At 40.9% G+C, this 23527-nt stretch overlaps 2 long non-coding RNA genes across 2 annotated transcripts in view; one reads left to right on the top strand and one right to left on the bottom strand.

Moving 5' to 3' along the window:
- LOC112024028 (uncharacterized) overlaps positions 1-22703 on the bottom strand; it is a 30878-nt gene extending 8175 nt beyond the window's left edge. The window contains exons 1-6 of the long non-coding RNA XR_002884088.2: positions 22245-22703; positions 17100-17370; positions 16238-16276; positions 15694-15859; positions 2100-2509; positions 1859-2006 (exon numbers count right to left, since the gene is read on the bottom strand). This is a non-coding gene — a long non-coding RNA (uncharacterized LOC112024028). The remainder of the gene's footprint in view (positions 1-1858; positions 2007-2099; positions 2510-15693; positions 15860-16237; positions 16277-17099; positions 17371-22244) is intronic.
- LOC136062851 (uncharacterized) lies at positions 11-788 on the top strand. The gene is made up of 3 exons (XR_010624594.1): positions 11-100; positions 204-309; positions 420-788. It is a non-coding gene; the product is annotated as an uncharacterized LOC136062851 (long non-coding RNA).
- Positions 22704-23527: the final 824 nt, after the last annotated feature.

The raw sequence follows: 23527 nt of genomic DNA, 5'->3' as shown, positions 1-23527 counted from the left end.
CTTGTATGTTCACAAAATTGGCTTCAAGCCACCGTTCCAATTTCTCATCGCCAGTCAAGGGATGATGTAGAGGCATTGGAGGAGGAGTTACTTGACTTAGGTAATATGTTTAAATTCTGAAACTTAGTCTATTAATTTTATTGAATGTCTCATGTATTCAAGCAAAATTTAATCTGTTGTGTTTATTTCCTATTCTTTTCTAGTTTTAAATCCACAAACATCAACTGAAACAGCAAATACCAGCTCAAGCAAGGGCTCCACTTCAGGCAAGCGACCCTTGATCAGCATTGATGATTAATCACTGACTTGGTATGATTCTGCCTTTAGCCCCCTACTGTTATAAACTTGGTTTCCTTACTAGTTGGTCTTGTATTAGGTACTAATGTATTGTTTGTTGAATATTTTTTTGTCTATTGTAGGAGGATGGTAATTTATTTTGTAAAGAAGGCAGCATTTTGGGAATATTTTGGAGGCTTTTTTGGACATATTGCTTTTCTAACTTGTAACAATACTCAACTGTCAATGCTTATAGAAAAGAAATCTTAGTTCATAGGTTTTCTTTTCTATTAGTTATAGACTTATAAACTATAGAGTAGTCATTCAATGCTTTGGAAAAGCTATTTTTTTGAAATACCTATGGTATTTGATTGTTGTAACTAATTACATTGCTTGGAACATTGTGTAACTACCAAGCTTTCTGCCTTATGGGTTACTGCCCAAATAACTTGCAGTAACTGCCTCTATGTTACTAAGTATATTATTTGTTGTAATTTATTTGTTGCTGGAAATATTGTTTGTTGTGGTTGGCAGGTTTTATGTAATTTATTTGTTGCTGGAACTTGGAAATATTGTTTGTTGTGGTTGGCAACTTGGCAGGTTTTATGTAATTTATTTGTTGTTGGACTTGGAACCTGGAAATATTGTTTGTTGTGGTTGTTTGTTGTGGTTGGCAACTTGGCAGGTTTTATGTAATTTATTTGTTGCTGGAACCTGGAAATTTTGTTTGTTGTGGTTGGCAACTTGGCAGGTTTTATGTAATTTATTTGTTTCTGGAAATATTGTTTGTTGTGGTTGTCTGGTTTTATAGGTGTTGAGCAGCTTACTGCCTAGTTGCTTATTACTTTTTTTTGTTTTTATGAGCAACAGATTAACATATTATTTGTTGTGTTTATTTTGTGGATAATGTGGGAAAGATTATGTATTTGGATTGATAGGTGGATCTTGTTTTAGATGACAGGTTATTTAAAAAAAAAAAAAAAAAAACCTTTTTGCTGTGTTGTTTTGAACGCAGGTGATAAAAAGAATAGGCCTATTTTGGGCCTTTTTGATATGTCCTGATTGAAGGCCCAATAAATTAAGTAAAATGAGGCCCTATTTGAAATATATTGAACGGCTGATATTAATGTTGGGAAGGTGTGTGGGTTCAGTCTTGGCTGGCATTACTGAGTAGTGGGGATGGGCTGTAGTCAAATCGGTAAAATATTTTTTTATTTATAAATAATTCGGTCGGGTCGGGTTTTTCGGGTGAAATATTTTGAAATCCGAATCCGAACCGAATTATTCGGGTTTTTTATTTGTTAAACCGTGACCGACCGTAGGATGAATTCGGAGCCGCCCGTGGACCTTCGGTTCGGGCGGGTTCGGTCGGGCGGGTCGGTTGATCCGGGTCACTGGACACCCCTAGTTACATTTAAAGCAACTCACAGTAAAGATAAAAAAAGAATTGTCATAGTTAAACACAAGCTCCTAACCAAGCCTGTTACTTGCAAGTTGCAAAACTATGAGTCACCAATATTTTACTAAGACTAAAAAGAATAATGCAGCATAATTAAGGAAATAGACAACTCAATTTCCATACCTTTCAACTAAATCAAGAGTATCAATTTCTGGAGGTAATATAAGAGATTTGGATGTCAAAGGAAGAAAACCTCTTAGTGCAACACCTCTATCAAACCACAGAGCCCAAAGATACACACTAAATAAGCCAAGCAACTGTATATACCAACCTATGTAGAGACACAGAATTCAAAATTACAAAACAATAACATGTATTTATTAATTCACTTTTTAGAATTGAGTTAAAATTTGGGATGTCATACTTGACCTGCATGGAAGGACATGACCCACAATCCCTCCAATTCTTCATGGTGATAAAAGCTGCTTTGATCATTTTAGAAATCCCCATAAGATTCACATCCACCATGAACCTCACCTCATCCAATCCCTCTCTCTCAAATTTTCTTCGATTTCAAATATTTCTCTCTGATTGGACTCTATTCCTTCCATGTGTGTGATCTAAGAGGTTTAGTCACAAGACATGAAACTACATAGAAATTTTCTAAAGCAAAAAACTATAGCATTCTAGCACACTATGTGTCATATCACCTATTTCCCAATGAACATCAAAGGTTGAATTTTTCACCAGGGTCAAAGTAGACTTTCGAGATGCACTCCTCCATAGCCTATGCTTCCTTCTTAAATACTAGTTGCAAGGAATCCACCAAATAGCCTTCAATTTGTTACAAAGAGCATTTTTAGTTTGCCCAGATATGCAGAAATATGTTGTCTTTTTTATTGAGACTTTACAGAGTGATCACTAAGAGATTCTAAAGAAAAAATGGGCATCATTGCAAGGTATTGAATATTACTTTTAACAAATCAATTACTTTTATGAACTAAAATGTAGTTTTACATTATTAATCTATAGGAATAATAAAACTACAACTTGGACTGTCGTTGATGTTCACAAGAAAGAAACATCATACTCATAAATTTTAATGGAGTGAATTTAACAAGAAATACAAGAATTAACCAGCTTGAAGATGATAAAAAAATAATCAAACTATTGATTAATATGATTACATGATGTTTGCACTAAATATTAAGAATCTTACAACATTTACTTACAATGCTACCAAGTTTGTGCCACTAAACCCCTAAGCTTGTACCCTAGGTGATCCAGGAATTGAAAGTACAAAATTCTCTAGTGCTTGTTCAACAATAAAGGACTCAATACAACCCAAAAACCCACAACAAATCCAAGTCTCATGCTCACATAAAACCAATCCACATCAACTCCACTAAAAGCCTTGCATTCTTTCTTTTCAGTGTTAGGTTGTACATCCTTTATAGTACAGTTATCAATAAGGGGAGGTCCACAAAGTTTGTTTCCAAAAAAATTGGATGCATCAAAACTTTGTAGCTGAGTGCTTGAAGGGATTTTCCCAATTAAATTGTTGTTTGACAAGTTCAACTGACTCAAAAATGTCAAACAAGGAACCCTCCTTCATCATCATCATCATGCTCTTATGAAAATAATAATAATAAAAACTGAAATATGATCCAATTGCATGTATTTTTTACTTGGAGAAACTTAGGACTAGTTGTACACTGCCTTCACTAATACAATCAACATATCCTACTGGAAAACATTCATTCAAAAAATGATTGACTGATATTGTGATAACAATGTGTAGAACAAAATAGATTTGGTCAACACTTAACAAGCAGGTCTTCTCTCACTAGCTGTTTGTTATTAATTAAAGATTATTGACTTGTGATGCAGATAATGCAAGAATGCAAAATTATACCAATAACATTATAAAACTTGTAAATAAATAAAAATCTAAATAGAGTTCTATGAGGTTTCTTCTTCTTCCTCTTCTTAACAACTAAGTTGTGTGGAAATACATTAACAACTATTGTTACTACTCAATTAAACATCACAACATATTGATAACTGATTCAAAGCAAAGGGCTACAACATATTGGTAATTTTCTCTGCAACTGTCTTGACACATGAATGGGCACAGTAGTGAGCATGAGTTGGTGCCTTTGTGGTTGAGATCAATGAAAATTTGAAAAGAGAGGCCTTGATCAAAATATGTCAATGAGTTGATCATTATTACAAACAAATTTAGACTCCAGATCTTTATACACAACTAGCTCATTTGCAAACAAAATAAATTTCTGTTGACAAGTAAAAAATTTAACAACCAGGTCATATATTGGGAGATTCATCATCTTTTTGTTACTATATTTGTTCATCCTAAGATCCATGCCAATATATATTGGGCAAATTACAACTTACTCACTTGTGGTTTATCTAAAATTGAAATTGCTTGTCTGTAGTTTAAAATTTAACACTACCCACTTAAGGTTTGACCAAAATTTAAGTTGTCTGTGATTTAAAATCTCATGATACAAGTGTTCCACTAGATTCATTTTGATCTTTTGATCTTGTAATTTTATGTTTTTTGTATTTTTGGAGGAGAGAGACATTAAAGTGGGGCAAAATTACATATTTAGTCCTGTTTTTAATAGAAGCAAGTTACAAAAATCTAACTGAGCTAACCTTAAGTGGGTACGATGTTAAATTTCAAACTACAAGTAGACAACTTAAATTTCGGCCAAACCAAAGATATATAAGTTGTAATTTTCCCATATATATTAGTAACTTGCTTTTCACTGATCTTCTTATTTTGTTGGCAAACTTTGACTAAAAATGGAGCAAATTGTGTATGTGTCAAAATTCATGAACTTTTGTGACAGTGAAACTTTACCATACTTTCAAAAGAAAGATGGATTATAGAGACTTGCTTCTGTGTTGGTATGGTAAAAACTATATGCTAACATGATTATAAGAATTGGAAAAGATGATGTGGGGGGAAAAAGCTCAAAGCTACTTAATGGGCCCGGAACCCCCTGTTAAGGACTATTGTATTTCCGAGGATTAATAGGTGGTTGGGGCGGCCCATCTAAAGCAGAAAGCCCAGAAGTAGAAGGGGAGTGTCGTCCGAAGAGGTCACCATTGGTCTAAAGACGTCTTGCTCCTCGGCTATGATGAGCCTTGATCAAACGAACGTGTGGAACGTCCGACTAATCTTCCCAACGATCCCAACGGCAATGATAGGTCCTGGGTGGATTCAGAAATGATCAGAACTAAAAAATATCTAAAGGAAAAGCTGCTACCACCGCATTTAATGCGCTGCAACAGCTTTTCTGGCCGCATTTATGTGGAGAAGACCCCTGAACAATGCAATCTCAGCTACCGCCACTCATAAAGAACTAAAGTAGACACATGACGTGACATGCACTTGAGTAGATGCGTGGATGAAGAACAGATGGACGATGGAGATGATAGGAATGGATGCTATATAAAGAAGAAGGGTCCCTGATAATAGGGGACCGGAAAAAAGAAAGAGAAAGAGAGAGAAAAGCTTCACTGTAGCTCTGAACGTTGTAATCGCTGTTCACTCAATAAAACACCTCTTCGGACATTCATTCATGGAGTTATCTGAGCTTTAGTTCATGTTATCATCACTGCACGTAACCTAGCCAACTGTTCTGTGCTTCATAACCAGCCCAGCTCTTTCGCCCACTCTCTACAAATTCATTGTTCTGGGTTCGTTGGGCCTCTAACCCATATCCTTTGGGTTTGGGCTACAAAAATAGACCCTACAATTAGCGCCGTCTGTGGGGAGAGCTTGCGCAGGGGTGGAGACGACAGTAGGTGATGGCTGAACACGGTGAACAAGAAGCGGAGTCTAGGGCATCTCAGCATGGGGACCCTTTTCTTAACCTCGAGCGAAGACAAGACCGCGAGGGTAGCGTGCACATCGTACCCCCTGGTCAGAGCCAATCGCATGGCGGAAGCCACATGTCCCATGCAGAGAAGAACCGAGATTTGCAGCGGGAGGTTGAAAAGTTAAAAAGGGAGTTACGCCATGCAAAGAGGAAACGGGCTCCCTCGTATTCTGATGAGGACCCTGATGATGAGCCGGACGTCACTTATCAACCCAAGTCCAGGACACCAGCCAGCGAGTCCTATACCTATGAACAAGAATCTCCTCACAAGGGGCAACGCAGAAGCCCATCACGTGGAGACGTCGGAAGCGACGCCGTGAGCAAGGCTCTAAACCAGACTTCCAGGTCACCCTTCACGTGCAAGATCGAAGAGGCCAGACTTCCTCAGCGCTTTAACCAACCAGCGTTCACCATCTACAACGGCAAAACGGACCCCGTGGAGCACGTGAGTCATTTTAACCAAAGGATGGCTGTCTACTCCAGGGACAAAGCGCTGATGTGCAAGGTTTTCCCTTCCAGTCTTGGGCCAGTTGCCATGAGGTGGTTCAATGGGCTGAGCCCAAATTCCATCAGCTCCTTCAAAGAGCTCACCCAAGCATTCGGTTCACGATTTGTTACATGTCGAAGAGTGGCCCGACCTCTGTCCTCTCTGCTGTCTTTGACCATGAAGGAAGGAGAATCCCTGAAGGTGTACTCGGATAGATATTGGGAAATGTTTAACGACATGGAGGGCAATTTTGACGCAATGGCCCTGGAAACGTTTAAGCTTGGCCTCCCTACCGATCACGGTTTAAGGACATCCCTGTCTGGTAAACCCGTTACTAGCATTCGCCAGCTAATGGACCACATTGAGAAGTACAAAAAAGTTGAAGAAGACCAACAACAAGGGAAAGGCAAGGAGAAGGTTATCCCCCTGGAAAGGATGGATTTCAGGTCGGATCGGTACACCAGCAGCAAGCCGAGGAGAGACTTTCCTGCGCAGTCAGGAACAGCCAATCCCTAGACCGTCAACACCGTATTCAGAGACCCAGTCCACCAAGTTTTGGCAAAGGTCAAGAACGAGCCGTTCTTCAAGTGGCCGAACAAGATGGCAGGGAATCCTAATAGACGTAATCGCAATCTCTACTACCAATACCACTAGGATTATGGGCACACGACTGAGGACTGCAGGGACTTGTGGATTCATCTGGAACAACTAGTCAGTGAGGGGAAATTGCGACATCTCCTACATCACACCAGTGGCCGAGGAGGTCCGATAAGCGCGAACTCCCTGAGGGATGACCCTCTGAAACCCTCTCTGGGAACTATCAACGTTATCTTTGCGACCCTAGGGAGAATAGGATCCTGGCCATCCAAGGTCTTGTATGTGGATCGATTACCTGCGGGGGAATCTAGCCAGGGTTCGAAGAAGTGCAAATTTGATGATCAGCTGGTCTTAGGCTTCTCGGACGCCGACAAGGTGGGTACTGTCCAGCCTCATGATGATGCGTTGGTCGTCACCCTCAGGATTGGGGGGTACGATGTGAAACGGGTGATGGTCGACCAAGAAAGCGCTGCGAAAATAATGTACCCTGATCTTTACAGGGGACTGAACCTCAAACTTAGTGACTTAACACCATATCAATCTTCGCTGATCAGTTTTGAAGGAAGAGTTGTTACCCCGAAGGGCCAAATACGACTGCCTGTGCAGACTGGCTCAAAGGTGGTGGAGGTGGATTTCATAGTCGTAGACGTTTTTTCACCCTACACGGCAATTGTAGCCAGACCTTGGCTTCATGCGCTGGGGGCGGTTTCCTCCACCTTGCATCAAAAAATCAAATATCCTTCCGAAGGCCGAGTTTGCGAAATCCGGGGGGATCAATCCGCAACAAGATAATGCTTAGTGGCTGCCATTCAACACGAGCCAGGAGCTGGGTCATTAACCATGGGTTTATAGTAACCAAAGCACCAGTCATCGCCCATTGAAGATCCGGGCCAGGGTGCGGGGTGCGAAGATTTGACGAAAGTCATCATTGGGGATGATCCCGAGAAATTCTTTCAACTCGGATCCCAATTGCCGTTGCAGGAAAAAGAAGAGTTAGTGCAACTTCTTAAGGAAAACCTCGACGTGTTCGCTTAGGATGCTTATGAAGCCCCGGGGGTGGATTCGGAATTTATATGCCACCATTTGAAAGTAAACCCCATGATCACCCCTAAGAAGCAGTCTCCTCAGCGTCCGTCTAAGGAACACGCTGAGACAGTCAGGGAAGAAGTGGCAAAGCTCAAACAAGCTGGGGCTATTAAAAAGGTCTTTTACCCAGAGTGGTTGGCAAATACTGTGGTGGTGAAGAAAAAGAGCAAGAAATGGCGAGTATGTGTAGATTTCACCGACTTAAACAAGGCATGCCCTAAAGATCCGTTCCCCATGCCTAAAATCGATCGGCTAGTAGATGCCACCGTCGGACACCCCCGAATGAGCTTCTTGGACGCATTCCAAGGCTATTATCAGATACCTTTAGCCCTGAAAGATCAGGAGAAGACTGCTTTTGTGACCCCCACGGGTAACTACCACTACAAGGTGATGCCATTTGGTTTAAAAAATGCCGGGTCTACTTACCAAAGGATGATGATGAGGATGTTTGAACCACAGCTGGGGAGAAATATCGAGATTTACATAGACGACATGGTGGTGAAGAGCAAAGTGGTGTCTGAGCACGTAAAGGACCTGGAAAGCACCTTCGAAATTCTCAAGAAGTACAAGCTACGCTTGAACGCTGCTAAGTGCTCGTTTGGCGTGGGGTCAGGCAAGTTTCTGGGATATATGGTGACTCACAGGGGAATTGAGGTCAACCCTGATCAGATAAGGGCCATTAATGAGTTACAATCTCCTCGGAACCCCAAGGAGGTTCAGAAACTGACGGGGATGACGGCAGCCCTAAATCGATTTATCTCACGATCAGCGGATAGGTGCCGACCTTTCTTTTCCTTGATTAACAAGTGGAAAGGGTTCGAGTGGACAGAGGAGTGTGCTGTGGCCTTCCAACAGTTGAAAGATTATCTGGCTCGACCACCAATCATGTCCAGCCCCGAGCCCGACGAGGTCTTGTTTGCGTATATCGCGGTAGCCGCCCATGCAGTAAGCTTGGTCCTGATCCGAGCAGATGGCGGTGTGCAGAAACCCGTTTATTGTGTAAGCAAGTCGCTTCATGAAGCCGAGGTCCATTATTTACCGTTGGAAAAGGCTATTCTAGCAGTGGTGCATCGCACGCGAAAGCTCCCACATTATTTCCAAGCCCATACCGTCATCGTCCTCACCCAGCTTCCGTTCAGGGCTATACTCCGAAGTGCAGACTACACCGGGAGAATTGCAAAATGGGGGACGATCCTAGGGGCTTTTGACATCAAGTATATGCCACGTACCTCGGTCAAGGGCCAGGTACTTGCCGATTTGGTAGCTGAGTTCACAGAGCCCCGACTAGAAGAGGTGAAGCTGACATCGGACATGGATGAAAAATCAGTTGGCATGATTTCTCAACAAGAGCCCTCCCTTTGGGAGGCGTACGTGGATGGTGTTGCAAACCAGAGAGGCTCCGGAGTGGGGCTAGTACTGATATCCCCCGAAAGAATCGTTATTGAAAAAGCATTAAGGTTAGGCTTCTCAGCAACGAATAATGAGGCGGAATACGAGGCCCTATTGATGGGGATGAGTATGGTCCAAAGGATGGGAGGAAAGACAGTAAAAGTATTCTCGGACTCAAGGCTATTTGTGGGTCAAGTCCAGGGAGAGTTTGAGGAAAAGGACGAAAGAATGCAGAGATACCTGAGCCGAGTTAAACATCTGCAGCCAGGGTTCGAGTCTTTCAACTTGCTACATATTCCTAGGAGTGGCAACTCACACGCCGACTCTTTGGCCACTCTAGCCACCTCTTCGGCACAAGATTTGCAGAGAGTTATCCTCGTTGAGGACCTACATAAGCCTACCGAAGCAGGAAAAGGAGTAATCCAAGTACATCAGGTCAGGGTTGGACCCAGTTGGATGGACCCGCTGGTCAAGTTTTTGAAAGAAGATATCCTGCCTAAAGAGAAGGGAGAAGCCGATAAAATTCGGAGGAAGGCAGCCAGGTTCTGGTTGTCCGAGGATCAGAAACTATACAAACGTTCCTATTCAGGGTCATATTTGTTGTGCGTGCATCCTGAAAAGGCTGAGCTGTTATTAGAGGAACTGCATGAAGGAATCTGTGAAAGCCACACTGGAGGAAGATCCCTGGCTCACCGAGCCATTACTCAAGGTTATTGGTGGCCGAACATGCAAAGGGAAGCCCTGGATTATGCCAAAAAATGTGATCAGTGTCAGCAGTTTGCCCCGCACATTCATCAGCCAGGGGGGATTCTCAACCCGCTATTTAGCCCGTGGCCTTTCGCCCAATGGGGCTTGGATATCGTGGGACCATTCCCTAAGACTGCAGGAAACAAGAAATATCTGCTAGTCAACACTGATTACTTCACCAAGTGGGTCGAAGCAGAGCCTCTTGCGAATATTCGAGACGTAGACGTGCAAAAGTTTGTATGGAAGAGTATAGTTACTCGATTCGGAGTCCCATGTGCTCTCGTCTCGGACAATGGCCTGCAGTTTGATAGCAAAGCATTTAGGAGCTATTGTAGCGAGTTGGGAATCATAAATAGGTACTCCATCCCAGCTTACCCCCAGGGTAATGGCCAAGCTGAAGTTGTCAACAAGGTCATTGTGAATGGCTTGAAAAAGAGATTAGATGACGCGAAGGGTAAATGGGTAGAAGAATTACCACATGTACTTTGGACTTACAGAACCACTCCACGCAGGTCTACTGGAGAGACCCCATTCTCAATGACATACGGGGCTGAAGCCGTCATACCTTTGGAAACTGGATTCCCGACACTGAGAACTAGCTCGTTTAGTCCGGCGGGTAACGACGAGCTGCTAGAGAAGAGCTTAGATCTCATCGATGAAAGGAGGGAAAATGCAATGGTCCGATTAGCACATTACCAACAAAAGCTTAGACAGGGCTACGATGCCAACGTAAGGCTCAAGCCTCTGGAACCTGGCGATCTCGTACTAAGAAAGGTGGTTGGCACTGCAAAGAACCCAGCGTGGGGAAAGCTAGGGTCTAATTGGGAAGGACCATATCGTATTACTTCAGGAGCTGGCATTGGGGCATACTTCCTTGAAGACCTAGACAATCACGTGATACCACGCCCGTGGAATGTAAACAACCTCAAAAGGTATTATTATTAATCAAGCTCTTCTTTTAATCAGCATATCGATCTGTTACGATTCTTTTAAGTGTTTAAACTTAAATTCATTCATGCCTGTAGTCCTCGGACCAAATGATTTGGGTTAGTTAACACGATGTTACGATTCCTTTAAGTGTTTAAACTTAAATCCATTCATGCCTGTAGTCCTCAGACCAGATGATATGGGATTAGTTAGCACTGTTACAATTGCATTGAATTTTTAAACTTAAGTTTTTTAAGTAAACATTCTATCACAGCTCTCATACATTCTACCCCTTTTCTAACACCAATCTTAGTCATGCGAGTTGTTAACATGATATCAAGATCACAATAAAGTTAAGGCACAGAGCTTTAATAGTAATAGTGAGTCATATTACACAGCACAGCAAATGAATACGAAGGAAAAACTGCTTCATTAATCAGGAAAATAGCTTACAAATCTCTTACAAAAAGAAAAACACAAAGAAAAGGGAGGCCCTATGTGTCTACTCTTGAGTTGAAGGAACCACGGGGTCAGCAACCTGGCCTGTCTGAACAGCAGCTCCTGGGGCTTGGCTCTGGGACTCAGCAGGAGTCTTCTCTTCGTCCAACCCTTGACCTTTGTCTTTGGCTAGTTCAACTGGCAGACCAGCCTCTTGGGGTGCATCAAGGGCGGATGGGGAAGCTACACTGACTAAACTTTGCTCCGTAGACTCCAAAAGCTGGGGAGCAGGAGGAGAGTCAGCCTCTGGGAGCTCTCGGATATCTGGATGATAGTATATGCCCCCAGGTAGCCTCAAGGGAGAGTCCGAAGGGACCCCAGCAACGTCAAGTGCCTTTTACTAGGTTACGTCGCAGTACTCGTGAGCAACTAGAGCGAATTGCTCCATAAGCTGCTTTCCAGTCTCGTCCACTTCCAGCTGATATGCCGCTTTCCTCTCAGCTTCAATTGACTCCTTGGCCAGTTGGACCGCCTGCTCAGCTGCTTGGGCACCCTCTCGGGCTTTCTGGATTTCAGCCCTGAGACCCTTCACCAGTTCCCTTTCGGTCGCCAGGTTGGTCTCTGACGCGGGCAATTGTTTGCGCTGCTCCTCGGCCTGGGTCTCGGCGGTTTGAAGGCCGGCCTTATGGTTGTCCCTTTCCCGAGTCACGGCCTTAAGCTGCTCAGAAGTGCGAGCATAATCATCCTTCAGCAGACCAAGAGCCTTCTCCGCCTCGGATTGGGACTGGGCTGCTACTTGGGCCTCGAGGGAGGACTTTTTGTTCCATTCCTCAGCCACGTAGATCTGCTAAGTAATCTGCATGACCACGTTTTAAGCACAAGATGAAGAAAGAAAGCAATACAAGTTAAAAATAGAACCTAAATTAAGAGAGCAAGTTCATTTACCATGGCCATATCCCTCTTAAGGGATAAGAAGAGCTCCTGCTGGCTGAAGCGCCTGAAAGACTCCATATCATGAGGGAGGAGGAGTGGCTGCTGCAGGGCTTCAGCAACGTATCCCGCCCTTCCCCCATCATAGTTCCTGAGGGACGTATCCCAAAGAATGGGGGCGCCATCCGCCCTTCTCAGTGGAAGAGGCCCTCTTGCCTCGGTCCCTCGCCGTCCTCTGCTGCTTGCTCACCTTGGGTGGCACCCTTGCCTCCCTCTCTTCGTTCTTATGGGGCCTCTTCTTCTGAAGGTTCGGCGCGGTTTTCAAGCCGACTCTAGGAGCCGCGGGAGGCACTGGAGGCAAGATCTCTGCGGGTTGGGAGGTCGCAGCGCCTTTCTGCTTGGCCTTTTTGCCTCTATTCTTCATCAAGAGTTTCAAATCCGCCATGTCTTTGTCCGAAGAGTCGTCGGGGAGGGCAGTTATCAAAAACGGGTGGACACTGGAATGCCTGTCACCTCCTTCCTTGGCGTCCGAAACCTCTACCACTTGGTTTGCCCCTGAAGCTTCCCCTCCGAAGTGGAACTTGTCTATTTGTTCTTCTAGCGAGGAGGTGGAGGAGCCAACTTTTTCACCCTCAACTTCTGGTCCGAGGGGAGCTTGCTGTAGTGGCTGGACGAGAGGGGGTATACGCCGGGGGTTTGGGTGTGGTACTGGTGGAAGGTCGTGTGGAGCCAAAAAGCCTTTGAACGAAACGTCGATACGGTTAAGACGCTCGTCTCCCTAGACTATCGCGTTGCCGACTGGTTGGAGGTCTTTTCACCTCGTTGTATACCCTAGGATGAGGGGAGCCGAGCGGAGCTGTCCGTCCTCGCTTACGAAGATCTCGGACTGCAGCAAATAGTTGAGCGCGGCGAAATTAGTGAGGCTGAGCCGAGGAGATATATTTCTTCTGTCTGTTACAAGTCACAGTAGAGCTTTGTTAGAAACCGAAAAACAGCAATACAGGAAGAATAAAAAATTGTTAAAAGGCGAAGGTCCTGAGCCTATGGTTAGTGTGCCTAAGTCTGACGTGTCCCACTTGGCTTTCCTGCTTTGGTCGGACAGTGAGGGCCGTCATGCCACGCGCCCGAGATGATCACGTAGTCATCCTTCATCCCTTTATTGGATTTGGGGAGACAGGAAATAAGCCTAACAATGTCGGACCGGGACTTCAAATAATATCCCGCCCCTTGCTGGCTGTGGAACTCATACATGTGCACCACGTCGTGCCAAGTGAGCCCCAGTCCTAGGTGGCGGTTGAGATCCTCAATGGCCCCTAAGATCCTAAACATGTTAGGCGCGCACTGCCAAGGGGTGATCCTATGGTTTATAAGATAACTAGTGGTGATAGGGCCCATAGGAATCGTCATCCCCCCTTCTAGGAAGGCGATGAGAGGAATCACGACCTCCCCCGTTTCTCGATCAGTTAGTATTTTCTCCAGAGGGCAATACCTCACACCCACGTTTGGAGGTATGCGGTATGTGGCCCTGAACTTCTCCAGCTGGGCAGGGCTGTCTACCAGATACTCTAATTTACCCATCACTCAACGGAAAAGCAGAGGCACAACGTAGCAGGGAGGAAATGGTTGCCCAAAACTGAAAAATAGACGGCCGAAGAGAAAACTGAAGGATTGAGATGGTGAAAACTTACAGGAACTGGGTTAGAAACTGATCTCTGAACTCGCAGAAGGATTCTTGAGGACTCTGGGAAGAAGCAAAATCGGCGATTGGAAGAGCTCTGAGGGTTTGTGTGCTTGTTCTTGTGGGAGGATTTGAAAGTTGCAAAGTAAGGAGAAATGTCCACCTCTGGGATTTTATACGAGGTTAAGCGAAAGGGCAGAAGTTATTTTGCCAAAATCCCGAGGAAGAACCCCGTCCGTTGGATCAATAGTCCATCGTTGGATACAATGGACAGGGCGCCCCCTGGCGTAATTAATACAACGCTTCGGGAATCCGAAAAACAACGGCAGTAATGATGGAACGCGCGCATCTATGTCTACATGCGTGCCAGGCCAAACTTTTGTCTGTTTCCAAGCTCTTACCCTGTAACAAGTCAAAATCCCATTTTTTCCCTTCGGATGCGAAGAAAAAATTAAGATTTTGAGGGGCTATTGTGGGGGAAAAAAGCCCAAAGCTACTTAATGGGCCCGGAACCCCCTGTTAAGGACTATTGTATTTCCGAGGATTAATAGGTGGTTGGGGTGGCCCATCTAAAGCAGAAAGCCCAGAAGCAGAAGAGGAGTGTCGTCTGAAGAGGTCACCATTGGTCCAAAGACGACTTGCTCCTCGGCTATGATGAGCCTTGATCAAACGAATGTGTAGAACGTCCGACTAATCTTCCCAACGATCCCAACGGCAATGATAGGAATGGATCCGGAAATGATCAGAACTAAAAAATATCTAAAGGAAAAGTTGCTACCACCGCATTTAATGCGCTGCAACAGCTTTTCTGGCCGCATTTATGTGGAGAAAACCCCTGAACAGTGCAACCTCAGCTACCGCCACTCACAAAGAACTAAAGTAGACACATGACGTGACATGCACTTGAGTAGATGCGTGGATGAAGAACAGGTGGACGATGGAGATGATAGAAGGGTCCCTGATAATAGGGGACCGGAAAAAAGAAAGAGAAAGAGAGAGAAAAGCTTCACTGTAGCTCTGAATGTTGTAATCGCTGTTCACTCAATAAAAAACCTCTTCAGACATTCATTCATGGAGTTATCTGAGCTTTAGTTCATGTTATCATCACTGCACGTAACCTAGCCAACTGTTCTGTGCTTCATAACTAGCCCAACTCTTTCGCCCACTCTCTACAAATTCATTGTTCTGGGTTCGTTGGGCCTCTAACCCATATCCTTTGGGCTTGGGCTACAAAAATAGACCCTACAGATGATATTAGCAAGTCCCATCTAATTGGAAAAAAAAAAACATAAAATAATTATTAGGTTATTCTTGACAAGGAGTCACTTTTATCATTATTTTCTTTTACAACTTACTTTGTGTTGGTTTTTATGGATAGCTTGTGGTTTTTCAGGTTTTGATAGCAAGGCATCAGGATAAGATGTACCCTATTCTTGAACCCAAAGCAAAAGCAATTTCCAAGCTCAAGATTTTTAGTTAGTATCTTGTAGAAGCAGCACAACAACCTCAGGTAATTGAATATGACACATAAGATGAAACCATTGATGTCACCAGATTTAATTCTGTCATTTTCTTTACTGTTGACTGCTAGTGAACAGAGGCAAATAATACCAATTACATATATGTTCATCATTTTAATCTACCAAATATGTCAAGAAAATTAAATCAGTCATAACTCATAAGGCTATCTTTAATTAAGAACTGCATACCCAGGTTATGTTCCTTTCTACATATGCTCATAAAATAAATCTTTCATCCTTAGTTTCAAACAACAATCAAAATTTTCGATAGCAAGCAAATCTTATCTCCTCAAATCCACCATTTGTACCTCAAGTTGTGATATATTGAACCTGTCTTAAGATTACTCTGGCTCTTTAAAAACATCATAGAAAAAGTCTTAACAGCCAATGTCAGCTCCTTTCTGCTTCAAGAATTCCTTGACCTCTGCAATGTCCTGTGCAAAGAGCTGAAGATGGTTCTGCACACCAGAGACCCTAGACCAAATTTGACCAATATAATTACCATTCAACCAAATTCTATCAGCATGGGTATGCTAAGAAAAAATTAATAGTAAAGCAAGACGAAGTCCTATACTTTGCCAATCAAACAAGACAATCAAGTATATCTACACAATCATCAATAGCTTTCCTATATGCTAAATCCATACAACCATGGTAATCTTTGCTTGCTCCATACTTAGAGATAACCAAAGGATTCGCTGGGGATTGAGGGAGGTGAAGGAAAAAGGTCAACAATAATATTCTTAAAAAAAAAAAAAAATTATGAAAACATACAGTTAGACAACCTTATTGATCAGTTATGAGGAGAAAAGAATCAGCTTTGACTAGAAGCAATATGCAATAATGATATACCTTGTGCTGAAGCATTTTGGCCTGGATGAGCAAAGCAATCTGCAATGTGAGGAGCAATCAGCATCTTGAAGAAAATATTATTGAAATGAACAGGCAATAATCTATCATAGAGAAAACTAACTAATTATGTCAGAATTATCAAGCTATTACTGTTAAATGAAATGCAACTATAAGAAATGATATTTTAATCCTTCAGTTCCTAAAATGCAATTGTGGCATGAGATAATGTGATATACAAAAATCATATGCAAGTACTAATAATTGAACAAAATCCATTTTCATTTCTGTAGTAACCAGATCAAGGAGCTCTGCATTAAAGATAGTCCCAGGACTGAGAATGAAATTGAAAAGTCTCCAAAAAGCAATGAGTTCGAGGCTTAGTAATTTTTTTCTATTTAAATTTATTAAACAATTAACTTCACATGAAGGGTAGGATGAATCATGAACGTGATTATACGAATTTAGAAATAGCACCAGTTAAGAAAATGCAGGTAAGTTGTTAAGATTATCTAGAAATGCAAACTGATATCCAGTATCCACATGAATCCACTGACGAATAGTAAAACAGTTCACATTGAATGTGCTACAAGGTCAAGAAATGGGCAAAGGAGAAATTTATCAACGAGTCCTGGTAGCCAAATCCAAGGAAATCGCAATTAGAAGCTTTATTGATTTGATTGTTAGAAATTCAAATCATCTGTCAGAGGATTCAGGTAGGCAGAGCAATTTAATTTTTTAAGAGAATGTACAGAAATCAAAATAGGTTGAAATTTAAAATGAACCAAAACAATAAAGTTTTTAGGTATGGATGATTTTAGGTGAACACCTTTCTGAACAGGGGGGGAAAAAGACAAAAATTAACCTATAGCCTCTGATGGAGTATAAGTGGGACATTAGCCAGCACATCATCAACAGAGAAGTTGCCATTGTCAATGTAATTCAAGAACGGAGTTACTGGATCATACCTGTAACTGAAGCTCAGTGGAACACCATTCGCAAAATTGATGCAAAAACTTCTAGCTCTTCTTCACGAGCTTGTAAATAATCAGTTTCATCCACAGGCAAATGTCTTGACAAATGTAAGATTCTTTAACAGGGACCATAAGTCTGATTGGTTGAAGGCTCAATCTCATCTTGTCCAAGAAACAAAAAGACCAGTTTTGTCATATTTAGATTAAATAGCGCTGTAATTCTTCTTAGGAAAGCAACCTCTGGTGGTGAAATATAATTAACAATTACACTTTTAGATACAGAAAATACAATGCATCTCATACTCAAATTGTGTTGAGTGAAGAATTAATCATGCTGCACAAGTATTAGAACAAAAGGGTGGGTCAAATGATAGTTGTCCAACCAAATCCTACATGTTTAGAGAAACATCTTACCAAAAAGAAGAAGAAAGAAGACACTAATCAAAATTTTAAGAACCAAAAAAATTGTTGCACATACACACGAGTGGAAGGTCCATATGACAAGAAATGAAGAAAAAATTAATATAACATTATTGGGCTCAATTTTCAAAACCCATTTCTTTTTGCTTTTGGGTTACGCAGTATGTCACAAAAACAAGACTTTCTAAAATTTCTACAAAAGGGGTCTAAAATTTATATGCAAGAAAAGTTTTAAGAAAAGACTTTCCAAAATCACTCAACCAAATTCAAATGCAATCCCAGCATCGTTTTCACTGTTTGTGTCTCAGCATCATATACATATCTTCAATAAATGATAAAATCACACCTAAAAGTATCAAGAGCAACCCAAACAAAACTATAGCTTAAATCAGTAAATGATGAGACACGTGCAAATTAATTTAAAGAAAATCTCACACAACAAAAACCCCTCTTGTTGTGCTTGACACTAGGGTTTGAATCCCACCAATCCTCTTCCCGCTATTTACCAAGAAAAAAAAAAAAAAAAAATTCAAAACACTTATTCAACTTCTAGGGTGCTATTTCCTCCACAAAAATAAATAAATAAATAATTCTAGGGTGCTAATCTCCACTTTTATTTTGTCTATGTGGAGCTAATTGCCACTGTGAGTTTCATGTATATAAAAGTACACATGTTATTGACCCTAATGCTAAGAGAGAGAGAGAGAGAGAGAGAGAGAGTGTGCTACCTTTAATTGCAATTTTTTCTTTTTTTAGTTGACTATCTTCTACCATGCCAAATAGATTTGAAACGAAATCATTGTTAAATCATTGCAAACAATATTAGATTCCCAACAAAACACCACAGAGAATTAAATTTGCCCCACAACTTTAACGTACCCCAATTGGGTAAATCACCAATTCAGCAAAATTTCATTTCAAAAATCACAAATAAGCCACATATCTGTATCTACCCACCTATGTAGAGACACAAAATTCAAAATTAACAACCAATAACATGTTCTTTTTATCAAGTCAATTTTTAGAATTTAGAATTGAGATAGATTATAGGTTGTTTGGCAAGACATGAGAGCCGTGCCATGGAGCCTGACTCACAGCCCCTTCAATTCTTCCACGGGACAAAGTAGACTTGGCAGACTGGCTCTTTTATAGTTTAACTGCTTAAGCTTCATTATAGTGGTTGCAAGGAATCTACCAAAATAGCCTTTGAATTTGATACAAAGAGCTTGCGTATTTTGCCCAAATAAGCACAAACTTGTTGTCTTTCTTTGAGACTTTACAAAGTGATCACTAAGATATTCTATAGAGAAAGTGGGCATCATAGCAAGGTATTGGATATTACTTCTAGCAAATTAATTGCTTGTATGAACTGAAATGTGATTTTACACCACTAATCTATAGGAATAATAAAACTAAAATTGGACTGTTGTGTACATTCATAAGAAATATCCTATTCATACATGTTAATAGAGTAAATATAGATGATTATAGAAGTATTAACCAGGTCGAAGATCATATACAAATCATCAAAATATTGATTAATACAATTACATGATACTTGGACTAAATATTAAGAATCTTACAACATTTAATTACAATGCAATACCAGGTTTGTGTCACTACACCACTAAGCTTGTACCCTAGGTGATCTAGGAATTGAAAATACAAAATTCTCCATTGCTTGTTCCATAGTAAAGGACCCAATACAACCCAAAACCCAACCACAAATCCAAGTGCCATACTTACAAAAAACCAATCCACCATATGCCCACCAAAACCCTTGCTCCTTTTGTTTTCAATGTTTGGTTTTACATAATTTATAGTACAATTATCAGTAAGTGGAGGTCCACAAAGCTTGTTTCCAAAAAAACTGGATGCGCTGAGGCTCTGTAGCTGAGTGCTTGAAGGGATTCTCCCAATTAGCTTGTACCCTAGGTGATCTAGGAATTGAAAATACAAAATTCTCCATTGCTTGTTCCATAGTAAAGGACCCAATACAACCCAAAACCCAACCACAAATCCAAGTGCCATACTTACAAAAAACCAATCCACCATATGCCCACCAAAACCCTTGCTCCTTTTGTTTTCAATGTTTGGTTTTACATAATTTATAGTACAATTATCAGTAAGTGGAGGTCCACAAAGCTTGTTTCCAAAAAAACTGGATGCGCTGAGGCTCTGTAGCTGAGTGCTTGAAGGGATTCTCCCAATCAAATTGTTGTTCGACAAGTTCAAGAGGCTCAAAAATGTCAAACTTGACATACTTTGAGGAATTTGACCTGAAAGTTGGTTTACTGAGAAATCAATAGATTCTATTGATCTCATAGCACCTATATTCTCCGGGATCCTTCCAGTCAAGACATTAAATGACAAATTCAATGATAGTAGTCCTTGGAGACTAGCCACTTCTTTAGGAATCTCTCCTGACAAATTGTTGTTGGAAAGATCTATAAAATTTACCAGTTGAAGTGTGGTGGAATATTCACGAGATATTCCCTTAATCACAAGCCATGCACTTTCAAAAGGGTTAGAACTAGACTCAAACCACGAATTAAGCAAAAAGAGGGGATAATTTGAATTGTTATTTCTGGCCATCATATTGAAATTGTTAACACATCTAGGTATGCTTCCAAACAGCTTATTATGTGAAAGGTCTAGGATTTGGAGTGAAGTTAGAGCACAAAGTTCTTCTGGTATTTGACCATAGAAATTATTGAAGCGAAGGCTAAGAATCATCAAGCTTGAAAGTCTATGTCCAATCCACAAAGGTATGCTTCCAACAAGCCCATTTTTGCCAATATCAATAGTAATCAAGTATTTACAATTTTTCAACATGGATGGAAATTTTCCAGAGAAACTGTTGTTGTATAGGTGCAAAGACTTAAGATTGATAAGAGATCCAATGGATGCTGGAATAGTACCAGAGAAATTGTTGCTTCCCAAATTTAAGGCAACCAACCTTTGCCACTTCATCCAACAATTACTTATTTTCCCTGATAAAAGATTTTTTCCAAGATTGAGAAATTCCATATGTTTGGGCTCATTCATCTTGTAACACAAAAAGTGAGAAATAGATCCGGATAGTGAATTGTTAGAAAGATTAAGGAAGCTCACATTTGAGGATATACAAGGTAATGGACCTTGAAAGTGATTTGAATTCATATCAATTGTTGAAAGGGAGAAAATCAAAGGGATATGTGGAATCTCTCCATAGATTTGATTGTGAGAGATATTTATATAAGAAAACTGAAGAGACAAGTTCCAAAACCAAGGAGGAACTGCATCTACAATCCCTGTGTTGGATATGTCCAAGCTAAAAAGTTTCTTTTGTGAACAGAGCCATGAAGGAAATTTGGGCCCTAAATTCCATGATCCCAAAGCTAAAAAGTTGAGTTGAAAAGGAGGGATCCAATCGAGACTTACTTTCAAAGTCAATCGATTTTTAGATGCATAAAGCAAAGTTAATCTTGTTAAATTGGCAAAATGAACTTCTGACACCACACCCTCCAACATATTTAAATCAATATTCAGAGACTCTAATTTGGAGAGCAGTCCAAAACTTTGAGGGAGAGTACCGTTAATTTGATTACTCTGAAGGTCCAAGGATCTCAAAGAGGAAAGATTTCCTATAGACCATGGAATTGGACCTAAAATTGAATTATGCCCCAAAGAAAGGATGACCAGATTTTTAAATTGCCCAAGTTCATCAGTCAAATGCCCAGACAGTTGAGCATAAAACGAGTCTAAGATCTCTAGTCCATTTGAAACACATCCTGATAGACATTCAAAGATTTCAGATATCTCTTGACTCCATTTGTTGCCTGACAATCTAACTACCCTTAAGTTGCAGAGATTACCCAAAGATCTTGGTACCTTTCCTTCAAGTCCATTGAATGACAAGTCTATGCTAATGGCAGATGTTAGGTTGCCAATGGCACTAGAGATTCTACCCTGCAAACTATTACCCCCGAGGTTGAGGAACTCAAGATGACTAAAACTGTACAGCCAATTGGGGATTGAAGAGTTGAAATAGTTGTTAGATAGACCGAGGTGCCTAAGTGAAGTCAAATTCTAGAGATGAACAGGGATTGGACCTGGAAACCAATTGGTAGATAGATCAAGAGAAACCAGATTATGAAGACCAAAGACCCAAAACAGAATGGAAGTGTTTTCAAAAAGGTTTTCCGAAATATGAAGGGTGGTGAGAGATGAAAAGTTAATACTACTGGGTATCGGTGGTGGGATGAAACTAGAAAGTGCACAATCTGACAATCGCAACTCTGACAAGGAAGGGAGTTTGTTTATCTCCTGTAGCCAATTAGAGGCTTTGCTAAGGCTTGCATAACTCAAATCAAGGTGTTGTAGTAAAGGAAGACCAGAGAGCCATTGAAGGTTCATGGCATACAAATTATTATAACCTCCAAGATCGAGATAGTGCAAATTAGAGAGATTCCCAAGTTGATGAGGAATCAATCCTCAAAACTCGCATATGAGAGATTAAGATATCTTAAGCTCCCCATTGAACCGAGGAATTTGGGAATTGGAGTATAATTGAAATAATTGCCACTGAGGTCTAAGTAAATCAAATGCTTCAAATCAAGCAGAGAAGGATTTACCTTACCACCGAACCTTGACCTCTCATAAGTTTGCAATTGAGCTTCCCATTGGTCTTCAGTAGTAAGCTCGTGGTCATACAGAGGATAAAAGGTTCTAAGATGGAGTTGGAGGACATGACCGGCGCGGTTGTGGCAGACAACACCGACCCAGTCACAACAATTCACGTCAGATGCAGCAGCAGCCCAAGAGGCAAGGCGGTTAGAAGGATCTGTACGGTGTTGCTTGAAGTTGAGAAGGGCGTGTCGCTCGCTTTCAATGCAACGAACCTCAGAGTCGGCAGTGAGGAAACAAAGGAGAAGGGTTAAAGTAACAGCTATTATTATTCTCAACAAGGAACCCTCCTTCTTCATCATCATGCTCATTATAAAAATAAAACTGGTTTATGATTTTATTATGTTTGGTGTCAATGGCATAGGACTTATTTATAGGAAGCGGACCCATCCATCCTCTTTTTCCCTTTTTTTTTTTTTTTTTTGCCTAACCATCCATCCATCTAATTGTATTGTGCCCGAAGAGTTTGTTTGATGCTTTGAATTACAACCACACATTAGAGATTGACTGACCGAGTAAGTCTCCTAGATGGGACCCTCTATTTGTAGGCCTTTCAAGTTCATTTAGAAACATATCAATTTTTTATCTTTATGAAAAGTGCACACATTTTAGACGGTTATTTGATTGGTTAATACTTATACATTATTTGTATTGAAATTCAACGATCTTTAAAATAGAATATGTCCAATTGTGACTTAAGTCTCTGAGTATTATGGTAGTGATTGTTTAGCAACAAAGTTTTTAAGGTGATAACCTGATAACATCACGGCTTGTATGCTAAAATTTTATAATAATAGTAATAATAACTGGATATCGTGTTGACTTTACTTGAATCTTACATTTAAATGTCGTAAAGAAAAAAGAGACAAAAGTTTTATGTTATCATAAGCAAATACTCCTCATAGGAATTACAAATACTAGGCCGGATTGAACCATTCTAAGGCTCAAAAGGTGAATTATCATAAATTGATTAATGGGCTGTGTTTGTCAATTCCACCCTCAAATCACAAAACAAATCTATTGCATTGGACCACATGATGATACAATGCTCAAAATTTATAATGTACTAGCTTGTAATTCGTGCTTATGCATGAAAACATTTAATAATAGTGATAATAAGATAGTTTTCTTAGTTAGTTGAGTGAAGTAGTCATCTTAGATTTTCTTTGAGTTTTGACTTATATATATATATATATATATATTGGACGGCATGAGCTATTAAATCGCAAAA

The sequence above is a fragment of the Quercus suber genome, unplaced genomic scaffold, assembly GCF_002906115.3.
Source record: "Quercus suber isolate HL8 unplaced genomic scaffold, Cork oak 2.0 scaffold_19, whole genome shotgun sequence".
Lineage (NCBI taxonomy): Eukaryota > Viridiplantae > Streptophyta > Magnoliopsida > Fagales > Fagaceae > Quercus > Quercus suber.
The sequence above is the reverse complement of the archived record's forward strand: the minus strand, read 5'-3'. Positions and strand labels throughout refer to the sequence as shown.